Raw genomic sequence first — 19,083 nt, 5'->3', positions numbered from 1 at the left:
AAATTTATATTATCTGATGTCAGGCAATTGAGGATGTGCCTTGTAGGGTATCACGTTAAAATAGCAAAATTAAAACCACTGACTGCCCCTCTTAAACTGAAGCTATAAACTCTTCACCCAGAAATTCCCCTGGCTCTTCAGCAAGATTTGCAAGCCCCATTTCTCTCTGAGTTCTTTTTGCTGCAGAGTATTTATGAAGGAGAGCTCGTGTCTGTGCCCCATCTTCTGTTTATGCATTCATTCATTTCATAAGGAAATCATGAGTTTCTGGCCTCCCCCAGCCACTGTGTTTGGAGTTCTGTCGTGAACAAAGCCAAGCACGCCTAAATCCTGGCCTGACCACTTTCGAATTCTGAGATGCTGGGCAGCTAACTGACTTCACTTCTCTGTGCCCAATTTTCCCTGTCTGTCAGACAGGGACCCTAACAGTGCTTACCTCATATGGTTATAGATAGAAGATGGAGAAAGTGGCTTTACTTTCCAGGAATGCAGAAATGCAGTGGGCACGCCTTTACATTTCTGTGTGTGTGCTTCAAGATTTTCCTAAGGGTTTTTACACACATGATCTCACTTTATCCTCCTGCTAGCTTTGCAAGGTAGTATTATCTTTATTCTATTCAAGAACTGAGGAAACTGAGGCCAGAAAAGGGTCACAGATGAGCCTGACATCCCCCCAAGTGTCCCTCAGTACATAATAGCACTCCTAGATATGGCTTCACAAAGCCCATCTCGCAAAGAATTACCTAATGACAAAAAATATATTAAAGCCAGCAGCCATCAGCTTATAGTCTTGGAGTCATATTCTTGTTTGTAGTAGATGACTGTTTGTGGGTTCTCTGAACTGCCTGGCCAACTACTTTGATACAAATGCACTGAGGCCAGAAAGCCCAATACTAACAACCCTTCCTTGAAGGAAAACATTGACCTTTTCCTATGATATTTGTCAAAAATGTGCATAGACTTACAAGTGGGAGCACCTTTAGTCTATAATGCTTCAAAGTGCATGATTCATCAGCGTAGTTCTTGAAAGGAAAAAGCTGGATAGAAAGATCTGGAGTCTAGGGGAAAGAGAGATGTCACAAAGAGAAGCAGAAAGCAGTGGTGTCAGCCCTGTAGCATCTTAGTCGCCTTGACTTTTTAGCCTCAGGGGAAGCCCTACACACTACTGATGGTAGCATGTGTCGCCTGGAGCCAGAGGGAAGTCAGCAAAACACGTCCGGTTCAGCATTCCAGACATAGTCCTCAAGGCTTGTTATCTGACCCAGCTGGATCTGTTGAATAATTTACACTTTTATTAATAAAAGCAAAGGCGCCGCCCTTTGTGGCTGTGCGCATAAACCTACAGTTGCATCTTGATTGATGCTGATCCTTTTAGGATAGCACCAAAGGAGGCTTGAACTTCTCTACTTTTTTTTTTAATTTAATGAGGTGCTAAATATACAGTTTAATTATAAGCACTTAAATTACAGTGACATCAGTGTCTTTGCTGCTGAGGGACAGCCAAGGAGGAGACTGTCGGACCTGGAGTGGTTCTCATTCCATAGGAACACATGGACTCAGCACAGGGGCATGTGGAAGTGGCAGGGGGACCTTTAGGTAATGTCTAGGAATAGCTGGCTTCCATTCGAGATTTTGTGGAAAGAGCAAAGCAAGGCGATAGAAATTTCTGGAAAGGTGAGGAGGAGTAGTTTAATAGACACAACAAAGGTTATTGCTGTGTGTATGAATTCTCTTCTGCTATTTTAGACAAGCTTCATGGAAAAGTTCAACTGACGGACCAGTTATTAATAGATTCAATAGGTTCCAAACTACGTGGAAATTTTTTTCTATTTAAAATGAACAAAGTATGCATTATTTTAGTTTTTCTCTTACGTAGAGTTTTCCAAAAAAATGCTCTCCACATTTCAAAACTAAACACGTTTGCTGTAGATAAAGAAGCCAAAACAAAGCATTGATCAAGTATTAATTTATAGACATGTATTGTTTATATCCACGGCACACAATTTTAAATCAAAAAAATAGGGAGCATTTTTGTTACTTTGTAATAGTTTTATTCACTATTTTAATTGATTATCAGTATGCTAATTTGTGAGTATGCCATCATTATTTTTTTATTTTAATTTTTCGTTTTTAGAGAAGGGACTTTACTCTGACACCCAGGCTGGAGTGCAGTGTCATGACCTTGGCTTACTGCAGCCTCAACCTCTGGGCCTCAAGCGATTCTCCCCTCTCAGCCTCCACCAAGTAGCTGGGACCACAGGCATGCGCCACCATGCCTGGCTAATTTCATTTTTATTTTTTGTGGAGACGAGGTTTCACCATGCTGCCCAGGCTGGTCTCAAACGATCCTCCTGCCTTCGTATCCCAAAATGCTAGGATTACAGGCATAAGCCACAGCACCTGGCTCCATGATTTATTTATTTATTTTTATTTACTTATTTATGTATTTATTTATTATTATTATTATTTTTTTTTTTTTTGAGAAGGAGGCTCACTCTGTCACCCAGGCTGGAGTGCAGTGGCACCATCTCGGCTCACTGCAAGCTCCGCCTCCTGGGTTCACACCATTCTCCTGCCTCAGCCTCCTGAGTACCCGGGACTACAGGCGCCGGCCACCACACCTAAATTTTGTACTTTTAGTAGAGACGAAGTTTCACCGTGTTAGCCAGGATGGTCTCGATCTCTGGACCTCGTGATCGGCCTGCCTCGGCCTCCCAAAGTGCTGGGATTACAGGCGTGAGCCACTGTGCCCGGCCGATTTATTTTTTTTAAATACAAAGTATAGAGATTTCTGTAGTGACAAATTATTTATGTAGAATAAACAAAGTCATTAACAGTATATTTAAAGCTTGATGCTATTTAAAAATAAATTCCTAGAAAAAAAACTACATCCAAAAGTATGCAAATGTCTAATGCTCTGAAAGTATTAGCTGAGCATTACAAACGCACCCTCCACAAAGTTTGTAGTGAGTAGTAATCAGTAAGAACTGTTATAAAAAAGTGCCATTTTCTTTTGCACCTTGCCAGCCCCTTAAAGTGTCACATTTTGGCTTTGGAAATTACGTAAGAAAAACTTAACATTTTTAAAAAATTGAAATTATTTAGTCTTGGCTGGGCGCGGTGGTTCACACCTGTAATCCCAGCACTTTGGGAGGCCGAGGCGAGCGGATCACAAGGTCAGGAGATCGAGACCATCCTGGCTAATGCAGTGAAACCCTGTCTCTACTAAAAATGCAAAAAATTAGCCGGGCTTGGTGGCGGGCGCCTGTAATCCCAGCTACTGTGGAGGCTGAGGCAGGAGAATGACATGAACCCAGGAGGTGGAGCTTGCAGTGAGCCAAGATCGCGTCACTGTACTCCAGCCTGGGGGACAGAGCGAGACTCTGTCTCAAAAAAAAAAAAAAAAGAAATTATTTAGTCTTATTCTTCAAATTGCTTATTTATTTTCTTTTCTCACTTTTCTACTGGGTATTGAACATTTTCCAACTTACTAATAAGGGCTTTTTATATACGTAGTGATTAACCCTTAGTCATGTATATTTTTCTTTTTGAATTTTGCTATGGTAAACTTACAGACACAGAAGGTTAAAATATACATTAAATACATAACATACACAATATTTTCCTGGGGGTTTTACCTTTATAGCATGCTCATTAAAGATTTTCCCAATTGCAAAAACGTGGAAATAATTTTTTAACATTTTCTCACATAAAATTTATATGAAATTTTATTTAGTAAGATAGAAGCTTTAATTTGTAAACGTTTTAAATAGTTCATCAATTGCCTCAATATCATTTAATAAGCATGCTACATTTTCCTCCTGATTTGCTAATTTATGTACTATATTAAATCCCTACATACAGTTTTTCAACATTTATTATTCCAGGTGAACTTTGAAATCAGCCAGTATTTCCAAATGATTTGGAATTTTCACTGGAATTTTGTTAAATTATTTGTGGAAGGATTTATAATATGTATCTTTATTCACGTTTCCTTTTGTGTCCCTTAGAGGGATGGTATGTACATTTTTTAATCTAGTTGTAAGCTTTCTGTTAAATGGATTCCTCATTGCCAGAGAAACTTGATCTAGTTCCTTAATTTTCTAAGTGTTTGTTATTAATAATTAGATACTATAGTATTTAATTTATAAACAAAACCATTCTGATTTGTTTTGACAGATTTTAATTGCTTCTTGAGTCCGAATAGATGAAAATAATTACCCATTTATCCCTACCTTTTCTTTCTGTTTTTATTATCTATGATAGTAAAGAAATTTTTCTTTTAATTCCAAACTCTCATGTCTTATCATTTAATATAAGCCTGACGTTTTAGGTGTTCTATGTAAGGTTAAGCAAGTATATCCTCTTCTTCCTTGCTTATTAAGTGTCTTTATCAGATTGTACACTCAATTTTCAGTGTCCTTATTAAACATCGTTAGGGATACTGGTAGATTCTGAAAGTCTTTCTGTGATATTTATTGTCTATTTTAAACTTGTGAAATAAAGTTCCTCAAGTTTTAGCTGAACACACAACTACCTCAAAAGAGGCTACTTCCCAACTTTTGTTGAAATTAGGCCATGCAGTTAATTTCTGGCCAATGGAATGTGTGCACAAGTGATGTCAGCAACCCGTGGCTTACTTCCTTAAAGGTAACTCCTTTTTCTAGGCTCTCTACCAAATTCCTCTAGACTTTTTCCTTCTGGCATGTTGGGAAATAGCAACAATTGGAATAGCCACCTTGGACCAAGAGATGGAAGCTAGTTGTTGAATTCAGTAGAGTCCACTTACCTGATTGAAAGCCTGGACTCACTCAAGAAGCAGAGTAGTTTATCAGTCAGGACCACTGTCTTCCTGAGACAAGAGACTCAGGTAAGGGAGATGCATATGTATATATATATATATATATGCACAAATACTTATATATGTATGTATAATTTAAATAAATTTAATATAAAATATAAATATATTATATATACAGGTATACACAAATGTATACATTTATACATAAATGTTTAAGCAATTGTGGTCTAGTGTTTCTTTCTTAAAACAGCTAAGTCTATACCCTAATATACACATCAATTAATATAGGCTAGTCTAATAATCTTTCAATACCATGCAAAATTTATTGACTACTATTTAACTTACGGTTTTTACATGTGGTTTTATTAATGAACTAGCCTGTACTTGAGAGAGGCAAGATGGTGTGAGAACAGGGACTCTGAAGCCAGACTTCTTCAGTCTGAATCGGGTTTCTCTTTCTTTATGGCTCCAACCTTGAAGATTTTTACCATCTCTGTGATTTATTTCCTTCACATTTAAAATTGGGAAAGTCATCGCACATATTCCAATGACTGATGTGATAATGAAATAAGTAAATATAAGTAAAGGGCTTTAGATAGTACCTGGCACAGAGTAATGCTCAATGAATGCCACCTATTATTACTGTTTTCATAAGTGTGAATGTGTGCATTTGTTGTTGTTGTTGTTGTTGTTATCAGGTTTTAGTGTCTGAGTTATCCTACTGCCTTTATTGAATCAATGTTTTTTTTTTCCCATTTTTAATTTCTTGGTCATGAAACAGTTTAACTAGCATCTCCATCACCGTTTTGAAGTTTGTGGGTTTTCCTTTACAGTTTTAATTTATCCTGATGAAGTTGGGCTACCTCTTCTCTTTTCCATGATTGTATTACCTTCTTCTGTTGATCTTATTCTAGGATTGGCTATTCCTGGAAATTTTCTCTTCTAAATCACCACCATAGGGCTGAGGCTTCCTGAAAGTTAATATTTGCCTAAAACCAAAGCTTAAACAACCCCATACAGTTTGTGGCACAGGTCTCTCTAAGTCCAAGGAATTGCTCTCTGCCACATCAAAGTGAAATTACTGGGACAGTTCAGATTAATTATTGAAATTATCCAAACTTCTCAACTCCCATTTCCTTTCTTCAGCACTAGCACATGACTTGTGAACAAAGGTGCCTGTTCGGCCTGTTCATGCACACAGCATGATAGTCATAAGACAGTACAGGCTAGAGGAGATGGGGAACCAGAGACAAGTCATGTTGCTGCAGTTTTCAAGACATGTGCTCTCCTATGTCTTCCTGTCACCCCTCTCAACGCTGTTGAGAATGTCTACATGTAATGAACATTATGGGAAATATAATTAACCACAGATCAGTCACCCTTCTGCCAAAAAACAACAGCTGAAGTCATCAGGCTACATGGAAAATGAGTTATGGGTGCTCTAGTGGTTTGAATTGCTCCCCAACATTGGCCCCAACAAAAAAAAAATGATATCAAGTTCTAAACTCCAGTGCCTATGAATGTGACTTCATTTGGAAATAAAGTCATTGAAAATGTAATGAAGTTGAGATCATGCTTCATTAGGGTAGGCCCAGATCCAATGAGTGGTGTGTTTAATGGATAAAGGAGAGGGAAATCTGTACACAGAAACACACACAGAGAGAAGACCATTGGAGACGGAGGCAGAGGTCTGAGGGATGCAGCTATAAGCCAGGAAATGCCAAAGATTGCTGGCAACCACAAGAAGCTAGAAGAGGCAAGGAGGGGTTGTGCTTTTCAGGCAGAGCTTGGTCCTGCTAACATCCTGATTTCTGACATCTAGGCTCCAGAAGTGTAACAGAATAAATTTCTGTTTTAAGCCAGTCAGTTTGTGGCACTTTGTAATGGAGCCCCCAGAAAGTTATTACCGATTTTGATACCAGGATGTAGAGTGCTAAGTAACACATACCTGAAAATATGGGAGTGACTTTGGAATTGGGCTATGGATGGAGGTTGTAAGCATTTTGAGGCATATAAAAGAAAAAGCCTAGATTGCCTAGACGAAGTTGTTGGTAGAAATATGGACAGCAAAGACAATTTGGATGAGGAGTCCAAAAGAGATTGCAAGTGTAGGGAAGGCTTCTGTAGTCTTAGTGGTACCTGTATCTTTACAAACATAATGCTGGTAGAAATAGCAGCATTCATAATGCTTCTGGTAAGGTCTCAGAAAGAAACAATGAAGATATTATTGGATAGTAGTGGAAATGCAATCCTCATTATAAAGTCGTAGATAATGTGGCTGAATAGCTGCATTACTATTGTGAAGAAAGAAACTCTTGTAAGTGACAAACTTGGCTACTTAGTGGAGGAGGTTTCCAAGCAAAGTATATAAGGCGTGGTCTGTTTCTCCTTGCTGCTTATAACAAATTGTGAGAAGAAAGAGATAAATTAAAGAAGGAACCATTAACAAAAAGGGAAGCAGCACTTAATGATTTGGAAAATTCTCATCCTATCCATATTACAAAAGATGCTGAAGGATGCTCTGGAGACAACATCAAGGATATGGCAGGACAACCTTCTAGGGGGGAGGTGAGGCATGTCTGCTCAAGGATCCAATCCACCATCATGGCAGCAGCCAGGAATAGTGATTCATTATCTGGGAAGAACCAGTGGACAATTCCCGTGTCTGCTGGTGTGGATTCCCTTGACATACGTGAAACACACAAGGGTTTTAATAATGTTATACAAAAAATAATAATAATAATAAAATAAAAACCTGCCACTTTGACTGAAGGGAATAGAAATGGGATAAAAGAAAGGACAATTGTCATATTCAGGGATTTCATAGGCAGAAAAATGGCCTATAGAGTTACTCATCTATGAACGCATGTTGTCTTTTAAGAAAAAGGGAAGAGTGACTCTGAAAACATTGAGGCAGAGGCCAGAGGCAGTGAAGTTGTCCCAGAGGACAGAAATGTGTGCCCCAGGATCGGCCTGAGAATATCTATCCTATGCCTGTGCCACCACTGCATTTTAGAGGCAGAGAACTTTTTCTCTGGTGTCATAAGTCCACAGCTAGGGAGAAACTTCACCCAAAAATGAATCATACCCAAAGTCTTCCTGAAAGTTAATATTTGCCTAAAACCAAAGCTTAAAAGTCCCCATATAGTTTGTGGCACAGGTCTCTCTAAGTCCAAAGAATTGCTCTCTGCCACATTAAAGTGAAATTATTGGGACAGTTCAGATTAATTCTTGGAATTATCTTACAAGTGAAAGACCCAAAGTCTTATCCATATTTGACTTAAATAATTTAAATGATAAGATTTAGGACTTTTTGAGTTAATGATATTTAGATGATATTTTGGACTTAGAGTTGATGCTAGCACGGGTTAAGATTTTGGGGGATGTTGAAATGGGGTGAATATAATTTGCGTATTGAAAGAATGTGAATTTGGGGAGGGGGCAGAGAATGGACTGTAGTGGGTTGAACTGCGTTCCTCAGAAAAACATTGGAGTCATAGTCCATAGTGAGTGTGACCCTATTTGGAAATAGTAGATCATTTAGTGCTTTTCTCCTATGGTTGCAACAAGTATGTTTGTTCTCAACGCTTCCATTCAGCATTGTTCTGGAAGCCCAGTCAGGGGCATAAGGCATGAAGCAAGAAAGCATCCAAATTGGAAAAGAAGAAGTAAAACTATACTTCTTTAAAGGTGTGATTGGTAGACATAGAAAAACTTTATGAGCTATTCCAAAAAAGGGGAAAAAACTAATAAATAAATTTATCAGGGTCGCAGAACTAAACGGTTGATATACACAGATTCATTCTATTTCCACATAGTAATAAAAACTGAAAATGTATATTTAAAAATATAAATTGAAATTTTAAAATAAAATTTAAAAGCATTTTAAAAATCAAAACATGTAGGGATAAATTTCACAAAATATGGGCAAAAATCTAAAAAGACACTTCAAAAGTGAAGACACTTAAAAATGCCCAGTAGGCAAAAGTACCCAACATCTTTAGTCATCAGGGAAATATGAAATCAAACCACAGAGATGCAGTTTCACTCCAGCTAGAATGGCCAAGGGGTGGCAGATGTGAAGCAACTTGAGCACTCCTGCATTGATGGTGGGAGGAATTATCAACGTTGAAGACATGTTTGGCAGTTTCTTGTACAGTTAAACATACTTTCACCTTTGACCCAGAAATTCCTTTTTTCTTTGGCATTTACCTAAAAGCAATGAAAACATATACTCATAAAAATACTTATTCAACACGTACATAGCAACCTTATTCATGATACCCAAAATTCATGAATGGCAAATGGAGAATAAACAAATTGTGGTACATTCTTACAGTGAAATAATAGCAAAATAAAGGAAAAACTACTACTGATACATGCAACAACATGGATTAATCTGAAAAACATCATACTGAGTGAAAGAGGGCAAACACAGTAGAATCTATGACTGCATGATGCAGTTTATATCAACTTCAAGAGCAGGCAAAAGCTCATCACTAATCTTAGAAATCATAACAGCGGTTGCCACTGGGGTGCACTTGAAAGGAGCCTGAGGTCAGCTCTTAAGCATTGAAAATGTTAAACATCTTGTTTTGGGTGGTGGTCACATGGGCAATCAATTGTTAAATCTCACTGAGCATTTAAAATCTGGGCATCTTATTTTGTGGAAATTATACACCCATGAAGTAAAAACAAAAAGAACAGTACTATCGGAAAAAAAAATATGAGTATTTGCAGAAAAATCCAAAGCTTTGAGTTGAATAAAATCCGAAAGAAGCATGTATTTATGTGAATTTTAAATCGCTTGTCTAAGTTGTCCTAATTCTCAGTTATATGAGTAAGAAACACTGGAAATACTTTATTTAAATCATGATAACTTAAAAAACTTTTTTCAAAACCTTCTTCTTTATAGAAGAATTCACTTTTAATTTCCCTAATATTTCTCTTTCTAGATATGTTAGCATTAAAGCTCCTTTCTGTCTTCTGTGCCTGCATTGTCTCCAAAAGGCAAGCTGAACAAATTCCTCTATTTCTAAGAATTTCCTCAAGTGACAAGCAACTGGACTTTCTACTCCAGGCAAAATAAATAAATCACAGAGATTTCCCAGAAGGCAAAACGTTCCAATTCTGTGGCACCACTGTTCACTACCTACACATATATGAACCCAAAGATGGAATGTTCTTGTTTCAAATCTACTCTGTATATCAGACCATGGGGTTTTTTCCCTTTCTTTTCTTTTTCCTTTTTTTCTTTTTTTTTTTTTGAGATGGAGTCTCGTTCTGTCGCCCAGGCTGGAGTGCAGTGGCGCGATCTCAGCTCACTGCAAGCTCCGCCTCCCAGGTTCACGCCATTCTCCTGCCTCAGCCTCCCGAGTAGCTGCGACTACAGGTGCCCGCCATAACGCCCGGCTAATATTTTGTATTTTTTAGTAGAGACGGGGTTTCACCGTGTTAGCCAGGAAGGTCTCGGTCTCCTGACCTCGTGATCTGCCCGCCTTGGCCTCCCAAAGTGCTGAGATTACAGGCTGAGCCACCACGCCCGGCTTCAAATGCACTTTTTTTTTTTTTTTTTTTTGAGACAGAGTCTTGCTCTGTCGCCCAGGCTGGAGTGACCCAGTGGCATGGCTCACTGCAAGCTCCGCCTCCTGGGTTCATGCCATTCTCCTGCCTCAGCCTCCCCAGCAGCTGGGACTACCGGCGCCCGCCACCACGCCCAGCTAATTTTTTGTATTTTTAGTAGAGACGGGGTTTCACCGTGTTAGCCAGGATGGTCTCGATCTCCTGACCTCGTGATCTGCCTGCCTCGGCCTCCCAAAGTGCTGCGTGAGCCACCACGCCCAGCCGGTTTTTCCCTTTTTTTTTTTTTTTTTAACACACTTTACTTTTACTTCCAGGTGAGTATTAATTTAAAACTCACTTTAGATAGTTTAGATAATATGGACAAAAACTGAAAATGTATTTCTCAAGAGAAGATATACAAATGGTCAGTAACTAAATGTAAAAATGTCTCATAAATTTATTTTCTGTATGCAAATTTGCTTATTTTTTAGCTATCTTAAAATATTTTTAACTTTGTTTAGTACCTATATTAGACTTGTATAGTTAAAGAAACTTATATAAAGTTTGTGTCTCATTTTTTAATAAACACTGAAATAATACCTATTTAATCCCAACTGAAACAGTGGGGCATCAGCTTTGTCTTCGGGATTGTTGTTTGACATTAATTTAGTTATTTCCTTCACACAGATTAATATTTCCAATTACAGAGTGTTGACTCTTGTGTTATTTCCACATTACAGTGTTTTGGTATTCCACATTAGAATGATTTCGTGTTTGTGGTTAAAACAATTGATAACCTGGGAACAGTTTCTCCTTTATACATGTCTCTGAAGCCAAAAAAGACTAAATGGCAACTGGTATACACTATTCATCACAAGGAATAAAACAATCTAGATATACTTTATTTCATTATTAGACAAAATGACTTCACAGACGGACGTAAGATTACACTTGGAATATTGATGATGGTCCAGCCTTCAACAGTTTTTCCCTCCTTTGTATCACATACTCTTGAGTGGACAGTGTCTACATGGGCTTAGAAGCCTGTTCTCTTCCAAAGGGCTTTGAAGGAATGTGGTTACTTCATTGCTATATAGTAGCCTGCACCTCAGGATATCCTAGAGATGAAACAAATAAATATTGGGATTTGCTATGTCATGTTTGATCCCTCAGTGAGAGCATAATGACAGTGCAGAGCCTGCTCCAGACATCCTCAATGCTGTAGCTTTCACTCCCCAAAAGTAAACAAATGTTTGGCAGAGAATCAGTTGGTCCATATGCTTGTAGGTGGCAGAATATTTACACAGAAACGTGTTCCAACCTTTGTTTTCACCTCTCTCTTTTAAAGTGTTTGTTTCAGCGTTCATGAGAAAGGATTTCCAAAATAAAAATATTTTCCTACAAAGGCTTTAGCTGTCACCTTAAATTATTACCTTAAGAGCCCTTAAAATGTCATGTTGTTAATAACAGCAGAAATATAGGAGGAAAAGACCTGCACTGGAGATTAAAATATATTTTGGAAAATTTGTATTTTCTAGAACCTTGTCTACCACTAGAGGTTTTGTAGACAGGTGGTGAAGGTGCTATGTGGGGTTGGGGGTGAGGAATGGAATATATTGCTGGGGCTTAATCACTGAGAGAAAAAGACTAATAGAACTTTAAGAAACAGTGTGCCTGATTTTACAGATGACTTCTGTACAAGCATCCTCTTGATTTTTAGAAATGCAGTTGAAACTTGAACGACACAAGTTTGAACTGAACTGGTGACCTATATGTGAATTTTCTTCTGTTTCTGCCATCTCTGAGATAGCAAGACCAACCTTTCCTCTTCCTCCTCCTCCTCAGCCTACTCCAGGTTAAGATGAGAAGGATGAAGACCTTTACAATGATCCACTTCCACATAATGAAGAGTACATATAGTTCCTCTTCCTTATGATTTTCTTAATAACATTTTCTTTTCTCTAGCTTATGTCATTGTAAGAATACAGTGTATAATACATATAACATACAAAATATGTGTTAATCAACTGTGTATGTTATCAGTAAGGCCAGCAGTAGGCTATTAGTAGTTAAATTTTGGAGAGCCCAAGTTATATGTGGATTTTTGACTGCTTAAGGCCAGAGCCCCTAATCCTCGTACTGTTCATGGGTCAACGGTGAGCCTTTTACTCATGCATGTCTTTTATTGTAAATAAAAGATGAAGGGCACAGTGGAGTGCACCTGCAGTCCCAGCAACTTGAGAGACTGAGGTGGGAACCCAGGAATTCAAAGCTACAATGAGCTATGATTGTACCACTGCCCTCCAGCCTGGGCCACAGAGCAAGATCTCATCTCTGTTAAAAAAAAAATGATTAATTAAAAAAAAATTAAAGATGATGAATGCATCAGGAAAATAGGATGATTTATTCTAAAGCACATTACATGCCCAAAAATGGCCAAGATTCTGAGGCTGTTTAACTGGTTTCCATTGAGCGAATGCCTCTGAATAACAGAAGTCTAACTGAAGTCCAGAATTAGCCTACCTAAAAACACTTTGAACATTGATATTTCAAAGGCTTGTATTCCCAAGAGTTTCTTTGAATTTGTAAGAAGTAAATTATTAAATCAGATTTATATGTATGAGGTGATTTTATTCCCACCTGAGGATGCTGAAAAACAGATATAAATATTTGTCTATAGAGAATGGTATGCATATTTATTGAGATCTTTAGTTTACTTTTAACATATGCATTCAAAGAAATCACAGGCATGCTGCTGTCAGTTTTCCAGCAGTTCTAAACATCAATAAAAGTAACCAAACAGGGTGCATATTTTTATTGGAAGCCTGGTTTAGCAACTTTAGAAATATTTTTAGTAGGAAAATACCATAAAAGTATCACAGCCATTCTGTTACAAATTCTGCTAATTTATTATCTAAGGGAAATAACCCAAATTTCTCTCCTACTCATAGAAATTCCATAGAAATGTGTGTGTGTGTGTGTGTGTACACGTGTACGTGCACACATCTCAGGCTTATAAGCTCAATCTTATTTCACAGGAGTGAACACTAGTTCTTTTAGATTTTAAAGCAGATTAATGATATTAATATTGAAGTTTACCAGAAGATTCCTGAAATTTTCTAGAACTGATTACAGAATGTTTGAGATGGTACACTTGACTCATTAACTTATTTAAATACTGAGTGATCCCAAACCCTTTTTAAGACCACGACAATGCTGGTTTTCTAATTTCTCAGTCAGGAAAGGAAACAGAACAAGACTGGCTTTGTGATTTACCTCCAGCAAATTGCATGGTGAAAAGAAGTTTTAGAAACCCCACTATAGGACACTGAATGGAGACACAGAGAAAAGGAAGGAGCATGTAAAATATGCTGAGCGTTCCTACCCCTGCTTCCATCTCACAGACTCATCGTGGAGACACGATCCACAGGTAGCTGCCCCCAGAGGCCCCTTTTGTTTCAAGACTTTCTTGAGCTAAGATTACTCACCCAGCCTCATGGAGATAAGAGAGACCTAAGATATGTCTCTTGTCTCCACTCATTTTATTACAATTTATTTTGTTATTGCTTGCTATATAACATGAGTCCTATTCTTCTCCCTTAAATAGGGGAGATCTCTAGATAATAGTGTGAGAAAGTAAAACAGGCAGTTTTCATAATTCTGCTTGATAAACCTTTTCCTGAACAGAGTTTCAATGCAGAGGAAAGAAGTAGATGGCATTTGAATACAGAATTCTTATTTTTAGAGACAATACACAGGTTATATTAGACTCCTATAAAATCAAGTAATTACCTTCTCTCTGGCTATTAGGTCCTTTTCTCATTTTTTCTTTCTTTCTTTTTGTTCAGTTAATCTTTCAGAGAGACTTCAAGGCCCTGTCTTCCTAGAAAACCCCAAAACTAACAAGGAGTAAGCTTTTCAATCAACACTTTCATATAAAAGCCCAGGTCAGGGATCACATCACCTAGAGCTTTGCTGACAGACTGGCAAACTTTTCTCTAGGAAGTGTAGCAAGATTCATTTCCCCTGGTTCTGGGTCAATAGGTATAAAACAATATGATTCGCTTCTCTCTTCGTTCCTATAGTATTTCTCCTAAGACCTGATCCTCATGCTTCCAAACAGGAAACAGGAGGATTGTTGAGATTAGCCTGTCACCTGGTCACTTAACCCCACTCTCGGCAGCCTCTAGTTGTGACAGACGGACCAACCAGGAACTCCCCACAAGCTCCCTTTCCAGGGCTTCTTACCCCAAACTGTTGTCATGAAAGAAAATCAAGTTCAACTGCACTTGTTTATCATAACGCTCCTACCTCATTTGGAAAGAAAAAAATAAACAAGAATTAGTGAATTTTTATTAACTGATTCTGCAGGAGAAAAATTAAATAGATAAATTATTATCACTTTGTTTTGGAGTCTTCCATGATCCTTCAGATAACAAATTCCACGAAAGAAAGGAAAACTTTCTCATCAAGTCATAATTTTATTTTTTTAATAAAATTTTCAAAAAAATGTAACATGGTATAAAGTATAAAAGCTTAAAGAAATATATCTGGGCTTTGAGACTCCACTGAACGTATCATTTTGCGAAATAGATGTGATTAGAATTTAGATATCTAGGGGTGCCAAGACTACAGATGTTTCCTTTTTAAAAACAGAAGTCTAATTTTATTAAAATCTAATGAAAATCATAATGGCAATTTAAAAGTTCCAGATGTTAGAGTCATCAACATTGTTCATTTTTTTTTTTTTTTTTTTTTGGAGACGGAGTCTCGCTCTGTCGCCCAGGCTGGAGTGACCCAGTGGCGCGATCTCTGCTCACTGCAAGCTCCGCCTCCCGGGTTCACGCCATTCTCCTGCCTCAGCCTCAGGAGTAGATGGGACCACAGGCGCCCGCCACCACGCCCGGCTAATTTTTTGTATTTTTAGTAGAGACAGGGTTTCACCGTGTTAGCCAGGATGGTCTCCATCTCCTGACCTTGTGATCCGCCCGCCTCGGCCTCCCAAAGTGTTGGGATTACAGGAGTGAGCCCCCGCGCCCGGCCTGTTCATCTTTTCTTTCACCTTTATCACTGTGAGTGAACTTGTGATGCACAGTGTGGTCAAGGGGTGAGTTTAAACAAGTATTCATCCAATTAGTGTACAATATAACACTCAGAGTCATAAATCAAGTGCTACACATGGTCACGTCATCAAAATTCATTTTTTTACACATTTAATTTTAAAATCACTTACACAAAAATTTAAAAAATTCAAAATTGTTATTATTTTTGTTTTTCCAATGTGTGACTGACAAGCTTTTTCCTTCAGTCACTCTCTCTACCCGCCACCTCTCTCTTTCTCTGTCTCTCTCCCCACACACACACACATATATGTACACACACATATATATGTACGTATATATGTGCTATATATATAGTGTCAAATGAACAAATGAAAGAAAATGGCTCCTCTTAACTCCATCCAGCTCAGTGCTTCCAAATAAGGATGTCACTTTTTGACTTTCACCATACCCCCCTCTGGGACGCTGGGTGCCAGTTGGATAGCATATCCATAGCTCTCACTTGAGAAAGCAGGAAAACTTAAAAATATTTGCCATTTTTCAACATTCTCTCCTTTCCTCTCCCTCTGCACATCTGGGATAGATACACCAAGTACTCATGGTACTGCTATTAGTACTTTCTAAATGCTGCCTACACAGAAAGATGTCTCCATTTTTCCTGGTTGTATGCTCCCAGAGCTTAGCTTAGACCCAAGCTTCCCTATCAGAGCACTAGCAAAGATCTTCAGTGAGGTGGCTTCAGGCTGCTAGCCTACCCTATTTCCTGCAACACTCTTCCTCAGCCCAGACTTGGTACTCTGTCATATTGTCTGTGGGACACATGCCCCAGCAAAATCACAATTTTTTTTCATTTAGATACTGTTATTCTAAAAAGTGGCATTATGCTATGGAAACCAAAAGTAACAACAATGTATTGAAATCAGATGACATTAGAGATGTAATGAGGGACATCTGTCCCATGTGAACCTTCATGGCCATGTAACTACAGAAGACCAGCATGACTGGCGTGTCCGTGTGGCCACAGACAGCTGCAGGAGGAGTGCCATATGGGCTCCAATGCTTGCCCCACATGCATATCTTTTACAAAACAAGCATTTGTTATTTGATTTTTCTCAGATATGCCTTTCCCTGACTATCTAATATGCCAAAGAACCAATGCAGAAGTTACTTCTTTTGACTACAAATATGGCCGTAGATTTACTGAGAGTTTGCCTAAAAAGTGTAGATTTACACCAAAGCAACGTTGATCTAACCCAAGATTCTCCTGGAGACAAAGTAGGAGAAGCTCCATATCTGCTTCCTTCCCACAGGAGCCACAGATCTGCAGAGCAGCTTCAAGAGTGCTTTTTTTTGTTTTTTTGTTTTTTTGTTTTGAGACGGAGTCTTGCTCTGTCGCCCAGGCTGGAGTGCAGTGGCACGATCTTGGTTCACTGCAAGCTCCGCCTCATGGGTTCACGCCACTCTCTTGCCTCAGTCTCCTGAGTAGCTGGGACTACAGGCGCCCTCCACCATGCCCGGCTAATTTTTCATATTTATAGTAGAGACGGGGTTTCACTGTGTTAGCCAGGATGGTCTCGATCTGCTGACCTTGTGATCCACCCGCCTCAGCCTCCCAAAGTGCTGGGATTACAGGCGTGAGCCACCACGCCAGCCTAAGAATCCTTCTTAGAATGTTCATCCCATCTTCTCTGACCTCTTGCCTTGGTCATCTTGTGGATTTCCAATACTCTGTAGCCAATTCTCTGAACTACTTTCCTAACTTCTTCACACTTTGCCTTAGCACTAGTTCAGAACTAGTCCAGGAACACTGTGGATTCTTCTTAATGCAGGCAGGGATCAGTGGAAAAAAATGAGAGTAAGAAATGAGACATCCTTGGCCGGGCACGGTGGCTCACGCCTGTAATCCCAGCACTTTGGGAGGCCAAGGCAGGCGGATCACAAGGTCAGAAGATCGAGAGCAATCTGGCTAACACGGTGAAACCCCGTCTATACTAAAAATACAAAAAATTAGCTGGGCGTGGGGTGGGAGGCGGCGCTTGCAGTGAGCCAAGATCGCGCCACTGCATTCCAGCCTGGGCGACAGAGTGAGACTCCGTCTCAAAAAAAGAAAAAAAAGAAATGAGACATCCTTGAGGGGCATTTCTCTCTGTAGAAAGGAGCTTAAGTTTCCATGTGACCACCTGTTCCAGGTGGTTTCTGTCCTCCAAGAGACCCTGTCCCATCTGAACTCAGAATCCCGGGAATGTCAGACAAAATTTCTTCCTTCTGAAGAAACTTGAGTAAGAGAGGGAGTGTTCTCTGTATCCAGAACCCACCAAGGACACACCCCTGGTTAACAAGTTGGTTTTATACCAGTTGCTATGAGGGGGAACACACAACATGGGCAGGTGTCAGAATGGCTTGACTGTGGGACTCGGACTTGTTTGATGATTTGGGGGAGACGGTGAAGAGTTGGGGATTTCCTCTAGATTGGATGTTGTCAGGAAATGGAGACCCATGATTAGATATCTTAGTAAATTTTAACTGAGAGAGAAAACCATCCAAAGGTTGAATCTTTAATTGGTAAAAAGTAGTAGTCACTCCTAGTGGCCAGGCTAGGGGGATGTTGGGTCACTCTGTCTAGCTGGATTCAGACATGATTACAAAGTGGTCTTGCTTTTGACTTATCTGCCGTGATCATAGTAGCCTGACCTGAAGTTGAAGTGGTTTATGTTCAACCGAGGGACACCATTGCCCAGCTGTGCATGCCAGGCCAGCTCCTGGATGCCAGGGGCTGCTTTTCTCTTCCTCAGTCCACTTGATTTGGCCAAAAGAAAACAAATTAGGCCACAGGTCTTAATCAGTCCCTTTGGATTTTCACCATGCCTGATATTTTTCTGAGCAGGAAGTTGTTTAGAGAACACAGTCTGTGGTTGGACTTGGATTAATTTCTCCTGCTTCAGGAGATTTGTGGGATCATCAGACATGACAGTAGCTGCCTAGTAGCACTTTAGAGTCTGTACAGCACACTTCAACTGACTGCAACAAAAGCAGTTATCAGGGAAAACAAAAAACAAACAACTCTTAACCCTTGAAACAAGTTTTGAAGCCAGGGGTAGAGATTATAAAACCCAGTGAATCCAGCTGAATCTGTTTTAGAGAACCAGGTGACATTCTTTTTTCTTAGTTTCATCATGAGCTTATTTGTCCTGCAGTATGTAGATGTAATGAAAAGTGTTCCCTATAACATGGATTTCCTCTTGGCTAGTTAAGGGGAAAACAAGTGCTTTGTGATTATCTGTAAGAACAGTGGTTTGTTGGATTTTTAGGCTTTTATTGGAGTGAAGGAAAGATTTTGGACTAACTTTCCATTTCAGTATTTCTAACGTGACAATTGCTGTTGACCACAGCATGCATATAGATTTATCACAGTTGTCACTTCTGGAAATTTTATAAATAGACTTGTATAGACCTCACTTAAAATGTTTCTGGGTAATTTTTCAATGGAAATATTATCAGCTGGAGGTGTGATAACTTTAAATATTTGCAGACCTCTAAATTATCTTGAACACACGGAATGCTTCTATGTGTGATGGGCAGTTGTCAATCTGTTGTCAATATAGGAAAGAATGATCTGGTGATACACGGACTGCATTAGGAATGAAAGTATTGTTTACTGCA

This window comes from Nomascus leucogenys, chromosome 5 (assembly GCF_006542625.1).
Source record: "Nomascus leucogenys isolate Asia chromosome 5, Asia_NLE_v1, whole genome shotgun sequence".
NCBI classification, from domain to species: domain Eukaryota; kingdom Metazoa; phylum Chordata; class Mammalia; order Primates; family Hylobatidae; genus Nomascus; species Nomascus leucogenys.
The sequence above is the reverse complement of the archived record's forward strand: the minus strand, read 5'-3'. Positions refer to the sequence as shown.